This window comes from Vicugna pacos, chromosome 18 (assembly GCF_048564905.1).
Source record: "Vicugna pacos chromosome 18, VicPac4, whole genome shotgun sequence".
Lineage (NCBI taxonomy): Eukaryota > Metazoa > Chordata > Mammalia > Artiodactyla > Camelidae > Vicugna > Vicugna pacos.
This window is the reverse complement of record NC_133004.1, coordinates 12,233,380-12,252,399: the sequence shown is the minus strand read 5'-3', so window position 1 is coordinate 12,252,399 and position 19,020 is coordinate 12,233,380. Positions and strand designations below refer to the sequence as shown.

At 43.7% G+C, this 19,020-nt stretch overlaps 1 long non-coding RNA gene across 3 annotated transcripts in view; it reads right to left on the bottom strand.

Moving 5' to 3' along the window:
- The window catches only part of LOC140687019 (uncharacterized), a 209,617-nt gene that overhangs the window by 4,451 nt on the left and 186,146 nt on the right, over positions 1–19,020 (bottom strand). For all 3 annotated transcript variants that reach the window (XR_012061023.1, XR_012061025.1, XR_012061024.1), the window contains one exon: positions 9,273–9,421. This is a non-coding gene — a long non-coding RNA (uncharacterized lncRNA). The remainder of the gene's footprint in view (positions 1–9,272; positions 9,422–19,020) is intronic.

The window sequence follows — 19,020 nt, the reverse complement described above, 5'->3', positions numbered from 1 at the left end:
GAAACATGTGCATCCAGAGCCCTGGAAACAGACTCTGTTGGGGCTGGAACCCAGGTACCATTTTATTGCGAAGTTAAGGGCAGCTGCTCCGGGTGGAGGGGGAACTCTGGTGGCTTGTCTAACACAGAACTCAGACTCATTTATCATAATTCAGTAGCTCTGGGAGCCCTGGAATCAGCATTTTAAGAGACACATCAGGAATTTTTATGTGGGTAGTTGACTGACCACAGCTTGAGAATCACTTCCAGACACCTGGACTTGGCTCTGCCCCTGATGCCCCAGCGTAGTTGTGGAAGGTCTCTGAGCATCCTTCCCCATCCACCCAGTGGGCTCTTTACCCCTGCCCTGTATTCTGCAGGGTTTCTGTCAGGAAGAGTTGAAATGGCAGATGGGAACATCCTGAGAATCAAAGGTGACGGATGCCCTTTGCGTGTGAGGTTGCATTTCCCCCAAGGTCCCACTTCTCTGCTCTCGGGGACAAAGGGACTTCAGACAGAGAATATCTGCATGAACACTTTGGCCCATCACCCCACCTCCTACATCACACACGTCTCAAGCCCCACTTTGCTTCCTCTCGGTCAGCTGTTTTCACTTTAGCTGTGGCTGTGACAGCCAGCTAAGCGGGTGCACTCAGACAGCACCCGGGCCAGGTGAGCTGCAGCGCTATTTCCTGTCTCGGCGCCTTCCTGCCTCTATCAGGTAGGGTCACATCAGGAACCAGCCCGACTGTTCTGAAGCATGCGCAGTGCGGCAGGTGAGAAGGGTTAACCCCCCATGGGCCAAGCGCTGACAGCGGGATGGGAGTTGGTGGTAGAAATTCCCCACTTCGTCTCTTGGGCAGACAACTCTGAGTTCCTTCTGTCGGCTCCCCCAGAGGTCCTGGTGGGCTGGAGTCCTCCTACCTGCAGTGGTCTTCAGGTGCATAAAGCCGCCTGCAGTTGGCTCTTCCTCCTTTCCTATTTCCTCTTCCCAGTCTCTGCCTCCCTTTTCCTAAGGATCATCTCCCCAAAGAACTACCTTTAAGCTTCTACTTTGAACATGTGTCTCATGGCAAATCTCATAAAAAAAAAGAGATTCTCTAGAGCCATTCTGCCAATTACAACCTTAATCCTGAGCCTCTTATCCAAACCCACCAGGACGACCTAGAAGAAATGGACAGTTCTAGAAACATAGCAGCCTGCCAAAACAGATGAACAGACCAATCACTAGAAGTGAAATAGAACCCGTAACAATAATAATAATTAAAAAAAACCTCCCTTCAAACAAAAATCCAGGACTGGACGGCTTCTCTGGGGGAGTTCTACCAAACGTACAAAGAAGAACCCACACCAATCCTTCTCAAACACTGACAAAAGATTGAAGAGGAGGGAACACTCCCAAAGTCATCCTATGAAGCCACTGTCACTCTCATGCCAAAGCCAGGCAAAGACACTACAGGAAAAAGAATATTGCAAGCCAAACCCACCTGCTCACATCATGCTCCCTCCTACGACGTCCTCAGTTATTTCGAAGTCCTATCAGTTCTTGAGCTGGGAGGGAAATACATCCTCTTGGACACTAACTGTCTTTGGGCAAGAGTATTACGAAACGCCCCCATTAGGTCAAAAGTTGAGCATGGAAGAAAGGTCTCACTTAATTTCTCCTAACGCCCCCTAAGACTAAGAAGACAAAAATAAGATGCCACTGAGAATTACTTTTCTTTTCTTCACTTTTTTTTTTTTTTGGTTTAATCCTCCCACTTACTGTTTTCTCTTGGGAGATTGAAAAGTGTCTTCTCATACATTTCTCATTATCAGAACTTAATGAGAATTCTAATTAGGGCTACTGCACACTTCGGTGGTAGTTTTCAAAATGTGGCTCTGGCTTCTTGTTTGTCAGGCTGCCAGTCTTCTGTATCCGTGCCAAAGATGCCCTCCATAATAATAATACGAAAAGCTATCATTTATTGAAAGTCTACTATGTGCCAGGCAATTTGCATATATTAGCAAGAAATCATATGAGGTGGGAACCATTAGCCCTAAGTTTCAGAGGCTCAGGCTGGTGACGTGGTTGGCCTGGAGCCTGGCAACTAGGGACCGGCAGACCCGGGATGTGAGCTCAAGTCTGCTCTCCAGTCAGGAACTTTTCATGTTCAGGCTTCACAGGGGATCGTGGGGAGAGAAGATAAGACAGCAGGACAATGTGTCACCACTTCCGGCATGGCCACGAAGTCCGATCAGGATGCTGGTTATGAGCTGTTACGTCTTCAGCCTCAGCTTCCTGGTCCCTCTGGGAGCGATGCTGCAGTTGAGAGACTCCCAGGGGACTCTGAGACACCCAGTTAGACGCACAGCAGTAGCAGACCCAAGAATAGACTGATTGCTTATTTATTCTTCTGTTACTTCTGAACTCTTCTACCTACTGGACAGGGGCCGTCAGCAATCAGCATGATGCTTTTTCCAGAAAGGGCCCTCTTGGTCTGGCACATCACCTCACCCAGAACTGAACAGAATCTCGGGGCAAGTCTTCCTGCTGTGACATCAAACTTCGGCTGTCTCCAGGGCTTCCCTGCGAATCCACAGTGGACATACCTTGGGGGCAAAGTGAGAGAACCGGACTTTCGCAAAGGAAGGAACAGCCCCGCCCAGGCTTGTTAGGTGCCAGGCGTCTTGTTGAGCAGACGTGCCCAGAGGCACCGCGGTTGTGTGACAGATCGGCAGATTAATACCAGGTAACGGAGGATCAGGTGTAAGCCAGGACTGTCTGCTGCGCAGCAAGAGAGGAGCTGGGTCTGTTCCCTCTCCTTCCAGCGGGAGCCTCTTTTATTTTGCTTTTTCTCTCCTTTCTCTATCTTCCTACTCTCTCCTCTACTCATCCTCTGAGCTTCTACTTAATAACAGCACGTACTTGTACACCTGACTTTACCAGGTCAGGAGAATTATTAGCGCCTGGTGTAACTCCTCACCCCCCCACTGCCTTGTCACGCTGTCTCCTCCCCTCTCGTGTTCTGGTTCTGCCCATTCTTATATCTTTCTCTCCCATATTCTTTCGTCAACTTAATTTCTTCCTTCCTCCCTCCCTCCCTTCTTTCCTTCCCCTTCCTTCCTTCCTCCCTTTTCCCCTTCCATTTACCCATCCATCCATCCTTCCATCCATCTTCCTTCCTTCCTTTCTCTCTCGCTCACTCTCGCTCTCCTCTTTTTCTCTCTAATTTTCTTTCTTTCTAGTCTCCTTTTTCTGTTTCTCCTCTCTGGCTTTCCATCTTTGGGACTCTCTATCTCTGTCTTTTCTGTCTCTCTGTTTCTCTAATTCTCTCCCTTTTTCATCGACATACAAAGCATTAATTATATCTCGAGGACAGTCCGCATTAAACCATCTTCCATTCCTACATGTCTTGTCCCAAACAAGCACCATTCAAGGTCAGAAGACAGAAGTTAAATCCATGTCTGGCTGACTCCAAAGCTTGTGCTGTTAGAAGCTGCCTCAGTTTCCCTCTTCCTCACTTTCCATGTCCAGTCTATTTCCAGTTCTTACCCATGTAATACTCCAAATATCTCTCAGACGTGACATCCACCTCTCCATCCTTCCTATCAATTTGTTCATTCAACATATAGTACTTGTGTACCTGCTATATGTCAGTATCAGAGTAGGTCTGGGACAAGTGACAGAAAAGGTAGAATAAGACATGATCTAAGTATACCATAGAAAAACATGACCACAAGCTTTGTTATGTTTTCATAACTTCATGCCTGGGCTAATAAATCAAATTTTTCTCAACCCACTCTCCATACTGCAGCTAAATTACCTACAATTTTGTTTAAACCCTTTGATACGATCTCTTCTCTGTAGAATAAGTACGTGTCATATAACAGTTTCCACAGCCTGTCCTGCCACCTCCCCAGGCTCACCTCATACCATTCTCTACCTTTTCATGTCCTGGGAAAATTAGGCTGTTGGAAGTTCCCTCATATATCCACCGTCCTGTTTCCTACTACCTGGCCTGGTTCTTTCCTCTTCCCCGAATGACTTTCCTTCTCCATCTGGTTAACTGTATCTGTTGTTTAAGATTCAGATCAGAATCTTCCCCACCCTCTCGTCCTGGATTGGATGCTTCTCCTCATGGCCTGTAAATATCTATTATTGAAACTGTAAGATTGTTTTATGTTTATCATCCGCTTAGGGATCTTTCTTTCTGTTAGACTGGGAGCTCCTTAAAAATGAATTTGTCTCTGAATTCCCACTGCCTGGAACAGGGTATAAAGTAAGGCAGTGGATAAATACTTGAACGAATGAATGAATGAATGGATGGATGCAAATTTTACTACACCTTGTTGCCTTTCTGAGCATTGAATAGTCTAGGACTCACTGAGCACAAGGGACACTTTGTGTTTTGAAAGACCTAGGGATTGAAAACCTTCCTTTGGTAGTAGCAGGGGGGATGTCTTAGATCCCTCTGAGCACCTGACGTGACACTTTTCCTAGGAAACACACACACAATATATCTGATATAGTTGTAGAGAAATCATGGATTCTTGATGCTCATATGTTGCCCTCTGGATCCCTTGAACCCACCAGTAAGCGCTCCAACTCTAGAAATGAAACCAGGATACAAATGATCTGCCAGAGAATCTCTGTCCGTTTAAGCTTTGTAGGAGCAGAGGCTGAATCAGAACTTCATGCTTCTGTTTCCCCTGAGACATCACATACTCTCTTGGCTGAAGACTTTGGCCACTGATGTTGGAACCTTCTTTAGACAATGTGTTCTTTCTGTGTTGCTGCTGATGTGAGGTGCTTCGTTATAACCCTGCAAAGTGTTTCTTGGAGATGTTGCTCATGGTAATTGAATGTAATTAAGTTGGTTGGTCTACGTGGCACCTGGTCTATCTCTTATTAATTACATGGCCAGTTAACTTCCGGGACTCTCTCTCCTCCTCACTAAGACTGGACTAATAATAACAGACCCACAAGGAGTTAAACAGGTAACACTCAAGGGTGGTGACTAGGACAGTATCTGGTATGTGGTACATGTTCAGCAATCACGCCATCATCTTCATCGTCATCACCACCACTATCATGGTTATACCTAGGATTCAGGTCTCCTGACCTGACCAAGCGATGCTTTACCTTTACAACATGATCTTATTTTGATCACTCCTTTTTGGAAAGCAGGAGGGGTGCTGGCAGATATCATTCCCTCTAGGTGTCATTTCCACCAATTTAAATATTGTGCTTCTGAGGAACAATCCGGGTGTCTTTGCAGATGCCACCACCTCTTTGTGAGTGTCCACCTGGAATCAAACATTTCTGCAAAAGCCCTCAACTTGACCTTTAGAGCTGGAATGCTTTCTCTTGCCTTAATGTTTTCGACTCCCTTCTGTGCTACTTGAAGCTGATGAAATCTGAAATCTGCCCATTATGTGCTTTTCGTAGGAAAACCCAGTTTAAGCGCTTAATTTTCTTGGTGACTTAAACCTGTGTTTGCCATTTTCTTTGCAAAGAACTCTGAGATTTTGAAAGCAGCCCTCTGCAAATAAAAACATCATGACCAGACTGCTCAGCACACCCTGTGTGCATGGACGGCTTTGCAAATGGAAAAAAAAATGTGCAGTTTCTTAATTTCAAGTGCCTGGAATTTGACTAGAAAATCTTAGCAACCCTGAGGCCATGTAATTTAGTGCTTCTCACACCATCTGCCGTCCACTTCCCCAACTTTGGTGCTCTTGCCCTACGACCCCATTTGGAGACAGTAAAACTTTGATTATCTGCAATAGTCAGAGTAAAGAAGATTCTGAGTAAGTAAATTTTCTGGTTCATTAGGGAGTCATACAGTAGAGAAAGATCATCGGGCTGGCTGTTTTTTAGTACTGTCTCTGCCACATATTAACTGTGTGTCTTCAGTCAAGTCACTTTCCAGGGTCGTTATTACTCTACAGCCAAGAAATGAGAATGGAAATGGAAATATTTTAAGATTTCTTTGAGGATTAGGAATAAATTTGCAAAGTATATGGCACATAATAGGTTCTCAATCAGAGTCGGTTCCCTTCTCTTCTACTTTTTCACAAGCAGAACCCTATTTCCCAGGCTCTTGAGAAGTCTAGTGGTAAAATGGGACATGCTCTAAGATGGGGAAATTTAGGGTGATTTGGGAGTCCACAGGAGAGGAATCTAACCCAGCCTGGATTTGTTTGTGGATGATAGATGGGATTATAGATGATGATGGTACTAATGGTGGTTATCACCAACAGCAACATGATGGCGGTGATGATAACGCTAGTGATCGTGATTGTGATGATGATGACGATGATGCTAGTGATCATGACTGTGTTGGTGATGATGATGCTAGTGATCATGACTGTGATGGCAACGATGATGCTAGTGATCATGACTGTGATGGCAACGATGATGCTAGTGATCATGACTGTGATGGCGACGATGATGCTAGTGATCATGATTGTGATGGCGACGATGATGCTAGTGATCATGATTGTGATGGCGATGATGATGCTAGTGATCGTGATTGTGATGGCGACGATGATGCTAGTGATCATGATTGTGGTGATGATGATGATGATGATGGTGATGATGCTAGTGATCATGACTGTAAAAGTGATGATGATGCTAGTGATCGTGATTGTAATAGTGATGATAATGCTAGTGATCATGATTGTGATGGTCATGATGATGCTAGTGATCGTGATTGTGATGGTGACAATGCTGCTGCTGCTGCTAGCACTCACATTTTGAGCTGAGCACTGACAGTAAGTGACGTGACCAAGGCCACACAGCTGATAAGTGTCAGAGTCCAGTTCAAACTGAAGTTCTTCCTAACTCCAGAGCCCAAGACGCTCACCAGATCTCTCCAAGCTCATGGAGATTGAAGATTTACTCTGAAATGAAACAGGAATGAAAACTGGAGCATCCAAATCCTTGCACTGTGATGACATCCACTATATTCTTTCTTTTAATCCAAATGCACTGTTTTCAGTATTTTATAGCTTCGTACAGGAAGAAGCTGGCGGGTTAATGCCTCTCAAATGCCATGTGCTGAGGCCATGTGACCATGAATACTTCCTGTGAGCTGGTAACCATGGCTTTCGTGAGTCTGAGAAGACTTTGGCAAAGAACATTGTGAGATGGGAGTGAGTGAGATTCAAACTCGTCTGTGGTTAACTCTCTCAGAATCAGCTCTGAACATCCTCAAGATCAAAGCATCTCTTGCCTTGCCTCTAGGGCCATGGCTGAGGATGACAGGAGATAGGAGTTGGCTGGCAGGTGGAGCCCAGAGGGGTGTCACTGTACAGCTTTAATATCAACAACTTGACAGCAGCTTCAAAGGTGGCAGATGGATGACATAGACATTAATTAACTCAGCCATTCCATGTAGAAAGTGGAGCCATCCTCCGCTCAGAAAGCAGAGATAAGAGCCTGGCATTCCCTCTGAGGTCGGGAGTGAGAGGAAACCAACATCTCTACCACTTTCAAATGCCCTCAGACAGTCTGGCAAAATAGCATGTTGTCAGTCACCCAGTGAAGGAAACTGGTCCTGATACGCCCAGTGCCATGAGAGAAAGGGGGTTGAGACCAGCTATAAATTGATGTGAGGCAGCTTGAGCTCCTACACAGGTGACCATGGCCAAAGTATACTGGTTTTCATGAAACATTCTTAAAAGTCCAAATTCCTGATTCTATAATCCACAGCCCTCTGGTGAATTTCAGCCTCATTTCTCAGTTCCCTCCTTCCCCAAACACACTCGTCTCTTTTAGCTCTCACTGCACTCTGTCTACTTACCACACTGTTTACCTGATGCCTTATTCACCTACCTGGGAAATCCTTAAAGGTAGAAACTATCTTATTTACTTTTAAAACTTGGTTCATGGTAGGACCAACAGAGCTTCCCTATTCTGGTTCAGGAAGTAGGTTCTTGAAAGATTTTTTTTGTGGAAGGAAGGAAGGAAGGAAGGAAGGAAGGAAGGAAGGAAGGAAGGAAGGAAGGAAGAGATTTCAGCCATTCTGCCTATGTAATGGACCACTCCAGCATGAAGCATGGTGATTGGGGTGGATTTCATTCACTATGACGCCCAACTGAGAGATATAAAGGCAGTCTTTGCTCATTCAGCCCTGAGTTTCAGAAGGGGACGTCAACTGTTTCTCTGTTCTGTTCCTGGTAAATCACTCTCCCTAGGTGCACCCACACCTTTCACTCATGCATAGCCATGGGGATCTCTTTAGTCCAAATTTCAATCCAAGTACCAAAATCCTCTGTTTACCCACCTTAAATTGTCTTACAACATGACTGACCTCTCCCTACATTCAGAATATGTCTCATATCTTAAGCCCCATTTCCAGGGTCTTCACTCTGCTCCCCTCATCTCAGTCCAACTATTTCCTACCCTTTCTCATGAATGTCTCTCTTAGCTATTTCTTCTAGTGAGGGGAGTTGTTATAAACAAAGGCAGCCCCTTTTAACTTGGCAAGTCCACGGCCATGGAGTTTGTGACTAGCCTGTAGGAATCCATAATTCCTTTGAAATTGTATATAAAATCTTGTGTGGGACTGTGCCAGTATCAGTTTCTTAGTTCTGAGAAAGTACTATAGTTATGTAAGATGCCACTGTTAGGAGAAGCTGGGGGAAGGGTGCATGGGACTTGCCTGCGGTATTTCAAAAATTTCTTGTGAGTCTAGAAATAAGTTGAAATAAAAAGTCCTTAAAAATCTGGTAAAGCAACCAAATACATGAAATTGAAAAAAAAAATCTTGTGCACTTACCTATTTAATTTTCAAGGAAAAGATTCATATCTTTCATCCATTTCTTTTCTTTTTATCCATTTCTTAAAGTGAAATTTGATCCACAAAATTCTGTTAACACTGACATAACTACTTCCACAATTCTGAGCCTTAGTGCCTTTGTCCCCCACCATAGTATGTCCTTCCTGTGTGTTGTCATTCACCATCACCTAGGTCTACGTCCGCAACTAAATGGGGTGGGAGGAAGAGAGGAATTGCTTTAAACCTTGAGAATGGAGACAACCAGGAGCAGGGTTCTCCCTGGTTGTCTGACCTCAGGATGGAGCAACTGAAATATAGGAAAATCTTTTGTACTACAAAGATTAACTCCATCCTCGTATTTCTCCCCTACATCATTATGCTAAACGGGATGTCTCTCTTGTTGCTAGCCTTGACTTATGTTTCAGAAGCCCCTCCCTTTAATATCTTAGGTTTGACTTGATAGTGAGCCTTGGTTTAGGAGTCATAATAGAAGTTGAATGAAAGAGTATATATTTCTGGTACTGACCTTTCCAGGGAAGCAAACCATGGTGTTCAATAGCAGAGCTATCCAGAGTCATCAGATCTTTTCTTCCAGTTAGAAACGTGGCCACTGTATCTTCCACCCCATGAAAAAGGCAGTGTGGCAGCTGTGTTGGGTTCAGAAATTGGCGGGACCTGGAGACAGAAGAACTGGATTTGAGTTTTGGTTCCACCGATTATCTGGTCTGAGACTTTGGATAGGCCACATCATCTTTCCAGGCCTTGATTTTCTCTCTTCTGGCTGAGAAAGGTAACATTATTCTTATGGTAGAGTATTGAGAATGGCACAGAACAGGCCTGTGAAAGGACTTTGAAAACTCCAAAGTGATATACAAAACTTAGAGATTGTTATCACTGAGGAAAAAGATGGGGCTAGAAATGACCTGGATATAGGATCTGGATACAGACCAAACCTTGTGTTGTATTTGCTGCAAATGTTATCTAAATGAGAAACACTGACTGCCAGAACTGCAGACCCAAGGCAGAGGTCAGATACATCTCTGGCATAGGAGGTTTTAATGTATTCCCACCTGGAGGAAAGGGAGTGGACACACTGAGTTCCTGAGACCCAGGGGAATTCTATCCTATGCTATTCCATCCTATCCTATCCATCAATTCATTCAACAAATATTCATTGAGCACATACATATGTGATATATGCTGAGGATGTGGAAACTAAAGTTACCCATGCCTTCTCTCCAAGAGTGCAGACTTCAGTATAGGAGACAGAAATTACTCCTTTCTAGGCAAAAGTTAATCAAACAAAAGCAAGCAGCTTTAGAGGATTTTAATATTAAAAAGAATAATTGCCAACATCCAGAGTGTTTTGGCCATCCATTCATATTGCAATCAATCTTCTAAACTTGAATTCATCTCCATCTGCAGGCTTGGGCGGTGAGAATTTCTGTTCTTAAGATACGGGATCAGAAAAGAAAGATTCAATTCTGCTCACCAGACATCAGACAAGAAAGTAGGTGCATATTTTGGTTTGTTTTGGTTTGTTTTGGTTTTGCATTGTCATGTCCAACGGATGTTTTTTAAGATATGTTAATTTTATAGCAAAGCAATTTCATGCACAGAGTTAAGAATATCAATCAGTTTTATAAGAAAAATCAGAGGTCATCTTTCTCCACGTGTCCGATTCTCCTCTGCTGGGTACCTTCCCAAAGGCAAGGATTTATAATGGTTAGCTCTATGTTTCTAAATATGCTTGTATTGCTATTTCTTGACTAATTTTCCCCAGGCATTATTTATTGATTTCTCTCTTTGGGAAGATAAGGATTTAGTTCTCTTATATGTGGGGGAGTTATTTTCTTAATCTTGGACTAAAACAAGGATTCTGTAAATCTCAGAGCCTGCAGTGCCTCTTGGAATCCCACACAGGCTGTTCCTACCTTGAGGCTTGTCCAGGCTGGAGAGAGAGAGAGAGCTTTGATGGGGGCAGTGTTGCCAGATTCAAACACATAAGCAGTCTTCCCACGGGCACTGGTTGTGGCTGTTTCCCAGCTGGAATTACTCAGGGAGGTCTAGGCCTCCTGGAATATAGGCCAGCATTGCAAATGCTTTTACAACAAAACCTTCAAGATGGAAAACTGGTTGGAAGTCCAAGGATAGCTCTGGGGACCCTCCTGGAGGGGGCACTGAGTAGATGGTGATGGGTGGAGCAGGGAGGAGAAAGGACATCTCATAGGCCCTTGTACAGCTCGGAGAAGAGAGGATGAAAAACAGTCACCCTCAGGAATAAGGCCTTAATAAATGGTAACAAGCCATGGGGAAGATGAGGAATTACGCAGTGAACACTGCTGGGAGAAACGCTGGTTAGCAACTTGGCAAAAACTCAGGTTGATCCCTCACATCAGATTTAGCACTGAAAAAAAGGGAGAAAAAAAACCTTCCAGATAGAGTAAAAGCGTTAACATTTTTAGTTAAAAATAAGCACCAGAACAAAATAAAATTGAACATTTATCGAGTTTCCGAAACTGAGAGAGATGGGTAGATAAAAATCACAAAATCAAAGATTGATGTATTTCATTATCTATTTTTAAAGTCTTTGGCTTAAAATTGTTAAAAGGAAGCAAAACGGGACAATATTCTAAGCAAAGAGGACAAACCAAGGCTTGATATTCTTCACATGAAAGGGCGTATTAAATTATTATGAAAATCACTAAGATCCTGGAAGCTAAAATAGACAGGAAAATAAAAAATCACAAAGAGGAAACAAACGGCTTGGAAAAACATATGGGAAAATGTTCAACCTTGCTAGTAATCAAAGAAATGCAAATTGACATGGAGATACTATTTTCAGCTAGCAAATGTGTAACCTTTCCAAAAAAAACAGAATACCCGAACTGATGGGGGTGTGGTAATAAACATGATACTCTCGTGCGTTGCTGGAGGCAAAGCGATTTCCTTCAGCCCTTTTGGAAGGCAATTTGGCAATGGGTATCAAGAGCCTTAAAAATACCCGTGCTTCTTAATTCAACAATTCTACCTTCAAGGTGGCAATCTTAAAGGTAGCCAAGGGTTTCTATATCAAAAAATACTTCATTGCAGTGTTGTTTACAATGGTGAAAAGGAGAATGCAACCTAAATGTATAACAAGAGGGGGGATCATTATGTAAGAGATCAAATCCATTTGCTGGATTACTCTAAGGAATTAGTAGTGAGTCTGACCAACCTGGATCTGTTCCTTGCTTATCTTCCCTGTGTCCCAGGAATTCTGCTTCCATTTCTGATTGTGCATCCTCATCTGTAAAATTGAACTAAGGGGACCCTGCTGGGTGATTGTGAGAATTTTGGCTTGGTATTTGGTACACTGACCAGGGATACTTTTCTTGTTTCTCAGTCTTTCTTGACTTGGCACCTGGCAATGTTCTTCCAAATGTTGGGAGAAATATTCCTGTGATTCAAAGTCTCCTTGTGTCCAAAGGATTTCACTAGGAAAGCATTAGCAGAGAGTGAAAGGCTTATAATACTTGGGGGTCAGAGGGGATACAGCTGCTACATAAATCTACGGGGGAGGTCTTCAAGGACCCCATATACCCGCCTCTTGCTCCTCTCCTAAGATTCTCCCCGTTCAATTGGGATTGAATAGACGTTTTTGTGCTAGACACTGAGGCTAAGGGTAGGGGTTGGGGAGATGTTTTGAATGTGGAGACGAATAAGCTGTTCCTTAACGTTCAATGAAAAATTTTCTCTCTAAAATACTCATGACTTGCATGATGCTTATGAGCACATAATACTCTCCTTGTTCAGGAGAAAGTGAAGGAACCTCTCTCTGTAGTGTTTATGGTCTTGTTTTCATCTTTAATGTCAGCATGTTTTCCTTTCTCCTATGGTGGGCACAATTCCTTGTGATATTTCCTTTCAAATGAGCTAAAATGTCTTTATATCAATCTTGGGAATCTTTTAATAAAAAACTTAACTTGCAACCAGAATAAATCACAATTCTTAGAGAAAATCACCATCACTAGCTTTGTGACCCATTCAGCAGGTATTTTCTGGATACCAACTTCATGCCCCCCACCTCACCCCGGACACATAATACCAGTTATACCTGGATACCTACTATCAGCTCTAGGTAGAGCGATTATGTGTCTGTAATGGACAGATGTGGAAGTTAACACATGGTCTTGGTCCTCAACAAGCAAGCAGTGAGTGGTGGAAACATCCAGGTCAAGAAATAACCATGACATGGAGTCAGGAGAGATTCACAATGACACAGCAAAGTGCAGTGGTGGCAGAGGAAAGAGAGGGAAGTCTGTTCAGCCAAAGTATCAAGAAAGGTTTCAGGAGGTGGTGAATTTGAGCTGATCCTTGAGGGGAATAAGCTTGTGAATGTTTGAAAGGGAAGCAGGGAGAGGTGCTGCAACACACCTGCATCTTTCTCGGGTGTGAAAGTAGGGTTTTGAGGGCAGAGAGCCCTGGATTAAATCCCAGCTCAGTCAGTTACCAGCCGTGTCTACTGCAAATGCTAACCAATCTCTCTAAGCCTCACTATTCTCATATGTAAAATGGGAAGAGCAATACACACAATGGGGCATATACAGCAGTGACTCTTTCTGCATGTACCCAGGAGCGCTCAGACGCCTGGTGATGATAAATAGAAAGTACTTTTCATAAGATGAAGATCTGTTTGCTCCTCCGGCTTCCTTGCCTACCCCTCTCTGCTTGCTCTCTTACTGGTAAGACTACCGACTAGACTCTTCTGCTATTGATTCACTGGGTGATCTTGGAAAAGTCACTTCCTGTCTCTGTGCTTCAGTTTCCTCATCTATAAAATGAGGGAGGTAGGCACAATGGCCTCTTTCAGTTATAATGTGCGTGATCTAGGCAGAGAAAACAGTCTATGCAAAGGTCCTGGGGGTAATATATTTGAGGCAGAATGAATGAAGAGAAAGAATAAGGAGGCAATGACTGAACTAAATCCACAGAGGTAGGTGGAAATCTGTGACTCAAAGAGGTGACAGAAGTTGCCCAAGGCCACATACCTTGTAAAAATAGCGAATCTGGGATTTGACGCTAGATCCAAGCTACCAAAATCCGTGCCCCTGCAATCATTATAGACCAATGAGATTTGACCTCTAGAATGCTCCCCTCACCCCACCTCAGTAGTAAGGCCGACATTTGCCAAAAGTTAGTTATAGTTGGATGAATGGGCATTGGCACGAGACCCTCAGAGGCTGACCCAATCATCATCACTCTACCTGTCTCAGAAAATTTAAAACCAGCTACACTGGGAGGAAATGTTTGCTGGGCTCTGATCAGGGCTTAAATGGAGCAATGCCCTGCCTGGCTCACCAGACTCCAACAAAATCCGACTGTTTATTTGATGAAAAATACAGTTTGCCTTTAATTTATATTTCCCCGGATGGTGAGGGTCTGCAGGCTGCAGCCTGGCTGGGACAAAGAGTAGGATATGTTCCTCAAGGCTAAAAGATTCTACAGACACAACAGAGAGTGTGTAAGGACACTGTTGCAACTCTCCAAGGCATTCCCACCCAGTTTACCTTGTGCCTTCGGTACAAGGCAAAGCAGACTTAGAAACAGAAGGTACCTTCCTAATGACTCTCTCTTAGGAGAGTGAGGAAGGAAAGGAGAAAATGAGGGAGATAGAATGTGCTTTTGCAAGAAGGTATTTACAATTAAATTGCATTTTTACAGGGAATGTGGAAATCCTTGCTCTGCAAAGAAGCAAGGTGAGAGGCCAGCAAATCGCAGTAGAAACTTAGAAAGTGACACAGGCTTTGGAGTCAAGAAAGCCTTGAGCTGAAGTGTTGATCTGCAATTATCAGCTGTATAACCTTGGCCGATTAACCGAGCTGGGAATCAACGTCTGAAAACGAGGATAATAATATACTTACAGGATGGTGTGATTATGCAGGTTGTGACACAGCAGTCACCGAATGTATTTTTTTCTCTGCCTTATTAACCAAGAAATATGTACGATCAACAGGAAGAGGGGAGGTGCAGAGCACCTTGGAGTCATAAAAGTAGCCTCTAATTAGGAGGATAGTAGTTGGCAACTTGGAGTCAGTTGAAGTCTCCCTTAGAAAGAAATTGCTTTTGATCCACCGAAAGCAGCATCCCTAGAGAGGGGAATAGGGTTTGGAGTTTCATGTGGGAAGCAGATCAAGTGCCCCATTCTCTAGGAAAGGAGATGTGTATAAGGCATTTGGATTCTAAGGGTTTAAGAGAAAAGTGTGAGCTGACCACGGACGTCAGACTCTGAGATGGGAAATGGATGGAACTCTGAGGTTCTGGGGGTAGCAGGGGTATGTCCCAAGGCTGACACACATGAAATTCTGTAATACGGAGCTCACATTTGGGTATCTTTGGCCAAGCTTAATTCTGAGGGGATGTGATCCAAAAAGCACCCTGGCGATCCAAGAACTGTTACCTCAATGTAAAGCAAGAGGACAAAGGTTATCTGTTCGACTCTGTAGAACAGGGATTCTCTTGGCCTGTTGAATCGTCTGGAAAGCTCTGAAAACCAACACATGTTGTGAGCTCTATACCAGCCCCATTAAATCAAAACTATCTTGTGGAGCCAGGCTTGGAAACCACCAGTGTAGACAAATGTTAAAAAGCATCGAGGTTGTTTTCGTTTTGGAGCCGTTATGAATAACGCAGCTATGAACATCCACGTGCAAGTCTGTGGACTCTGGTAAACAGACAGAAAAAATGTGGTCTATCCATACAATGGGATGCTTTTCAACAATGAAAAGGAATGAACTACGGACACAATACCACATCATGGATGAGCCTCAAATGCATTATGCAAAGTGAAAAAGAAAAGACAGACACAGGGACCACAGATTATATAACTGTATTTATATGAAATGTCTGGAAAAGGTAGAAACAAAAAAGTAGGTTAGTGGTTGCCTAGAGCTGGGGATGGGAATAATGATTTATCTATAAATGGGTGTGAGGGATCTCATGGGGAGCATGGGGAGGGGGGAGTTTGTGCAAAATTTTTCTCAAACTGATTTATGATGATGGTTGCACCATTTAGCAGAGTTACTAGAATGATCAACGTGTGTAACTGAGATGGCTGAATTTCATGATATGTAAACTGTACCTTAATAAAGTTGTTTATAAAAGCAATTCAGGGAGGCAGCAAGAAGCAATGGTGGAGGTGGACTGTTTAAAAGTCACGGATTTTCCTGCCTGAGTGTGGAAGTTGGACAACCCGCCCACCCTCCCCACCACCACATGCAGACAGCATAAAACCCAAGTTCTTTCTGGCGTATGTGAAGTTAATGGGGAGACCCATGAGAGGGCCATCAGATTTTTTTTTTTTTGCCAATCTAGAAGGTGAGGATGCTAGGATTATTTTTTTAAAAATAAAAGAATTATCACCATATTTTCACACTAAGTTTATAGAGCATCTGAGACCAATGAATTGAGGATTAAGTGAAATGATACATATATAAATATCGTGCCTTAGCAGGGGAAGATGCACAGTAAATACAAGTGCCTTTCTCCTCTGCCTCGGCCAAAGCTTACTGTCTTTATCTCCTCTTCGTTATGATATGCTCTCACCCCATTGTTTACCACCAGAACTGTCCGTGTATCAGATGGCGTTTTCATTTTTCTCCACAGCCCTTAGACTCACCCACGTCCTTTGTCAGTACTGAAGATTTTTTTTTTTTTGGTAGACTCACACCAATAATCTCTTTCCCCCTCTCCCTCTCCCTCTCACACTGTTTTTATTTGGGATTTTAAACTCAGGAGAACTAGAGTTATTGCTTTCTTTCTCATTTTCTGAACTGGGAGAGCCAGGGACTCAGCAGTGACGGTGACTGGGCCAAGCCCCGAGCTGATTGCTATCAGAATTGGTACTTTTCACTGCATCACACTGACTCAGCCTGCCATCCGCTGTGAACAGTGTACAGAAGCACTGCTAAAGACCCCATTGCTGGCTCTGCACCTTTCACCCCAGTGCAAAGAGAACTGCCCCCCTGCCCCGCCACTGGCAAACATCTCAATGAGGTGGCCCAGTGGAGGCGGTTTGAAATCTCAGGTGCGCGTTTGAGCAGCTGTGTGACTGTGGGCAAGTTGCTTAACTCTCCAGGCTTTTTTTTTTTTTTTTTTTGGTCTGTTAAGTGGGAAGGCCTCTTGCACAAGGCGGTTGTGAAAATTCAATGAGATTATTTACACAAAGCGTCCAAGCACAGGACAGAGGCTCAGTGAGTACCCATTCTCTTCTCCAAGCCTCAGAAAAATCAAGACACTGCATTATTGTCATCAACTTTTCAAGCGCGTGGCTATGAGATCATAAAGCACTTGCAACTTGGGCAGTCCATGTCAGAGCATCAGTTCTGATCGGGTTGAAACTGAAAATGCCACTGCTGAAAGTACATCAGGACTCTTCCAATGGGGTTGTTTTTAGGAAGGAATCACTTGCTGCGTGACCTTGAGAAAGTCACTTCAATGACTTGAGAAAGATGTCTTAGTTTTCTCACCTAGGCAAAAGTAACACATTTGGCTAGACAAGTGTTTCTAACATATGCCGTTAGCTTGCTTACGTCTCCTTTGAAGGCTCAGAAAATCAAAACATAAAAATGTGTTTCTGTCCATCAGTTATTGGACTATTCCACGAATTCTGGGGGCGCCTCATAAAAGGGAAAGATGGGCCGGTTATCATCTTGAATTGTCACTTTTATTCATCCGTGCTTTTAATTTCGTATCCTAGCTCTCTCTTTCCCTGCATGAATCCTTCTTGATCCTGCGGATAAATTTCCAATTGTTGTACACAACAAGATTGTTCTCCTTTAATGTCTGCTTTTACGGTTTGATTATTTATATAGACACTTAAGAAATACACTTACATTGCTAATACCTTCTTGGGGGGAAAAAAAAGCTTTCAGTTGCAATGCCTGGAAGAGGTTACCCATTCCTATGGTTTCAGATGCAAAGGCTCATAAATGGCTTTATTTTAAATTTTTAATTAATTATTCCAGCTTCTAGCGGCTGTGCAGTGAAGTGGTAGAGATAATGTGAGCAGACAGAAGGTAGCCAAGTTACTGCTGGCTGACCCTGAAAGAAGGAGGGAAGAGAAAGCCCCCGATTATGTCAAGTCGCCCAAATTCCATGACATGCTGACTCTGTCTGGAATCCGAATGCTTGAAAAAGTCATCCCTGCTGCCCTGAAGCTGGAAAAGCCACTGTAGCAATGCAAACCATCCCTTTGGAGGAAACCCAGTGGAATCAAACAGGTTTCAGGGGATCTCGCTAACTCCCAGCAGCAGAAATACATCAGCCAATGCTGAGAATCTAGTCAAGTTGTCCTCTCCCTTGTCAAGCACAAATTCCCCAGCTCCACCGGAAGTCCGGTCCAGAGTGCTGGATGCTGGGTCCACTTTGAGTGGGGGGCGTAGGTCATTTGATGCAGCAAGGGATATCTGTCACTCAATATCAAGTGAAAATGCCTCACACCTGGTGACAGGGCGTGCAGTCGGATGTCCTCCTCTGCAGAAGGCATGGATCTGGGTTCAGTTCTACTCTCCAACAGCCCTGAGAGATTGGCCAACAAAGAGGAATATACTCCCTGCCTTCCAGGGCTGCTGGGAGGATCAAGTGTGGTCATTGGTGCAGGGAAGGGGTCAGTGACCCACCGTCCTCGGTGAAAGAATTCACAGGAGACTCTAGAGATAACGGGACATGGCAAGTTTTTATTAGCTGAAGGGATAGCACAGAGGGACAGGACCTCCGTGGACAGCAGAGAAGCTGTGTCTGCAGGTGGCTGGAAGGGCTTTGTTATGCCCCCTCCCTGTGATGGTATTTTTGTATCTCGCGAGCACTCATGCCCACTCATATCTAGAAATCCCTTGTTTGTATGTGGGAAGGAAAAACGAAGAGGGGTGTAAACCAGGGCCTCAGAACATCTGGCTTATCCATCTTTTTCAAGGTCTCATGCGTCCCTTGTTTTAAATTTCTCATTCCCTTGCCTGCCTTGTCTGACTATTCGGTCCCTACCAAAAATATTTCCAAAACACTTAATACTGGAAATGGTTAGGTGCTCAACACACATTCCTTTTCAGATATTTTCTATGCATCTTTTTACATAATTGAGACGACAGTGCATATACAATTTCGTCTGATATAGAAATTAAAGTTCAGAACCCTGTGCTATAAAGAACTCCAGGCGCTGCTCTGTTGTTCTAATAGACGATGTTGACATAGTTCTGATTTCTTTTTGTGTAAACATTTTTCTTTTCCTTCAGCATTTT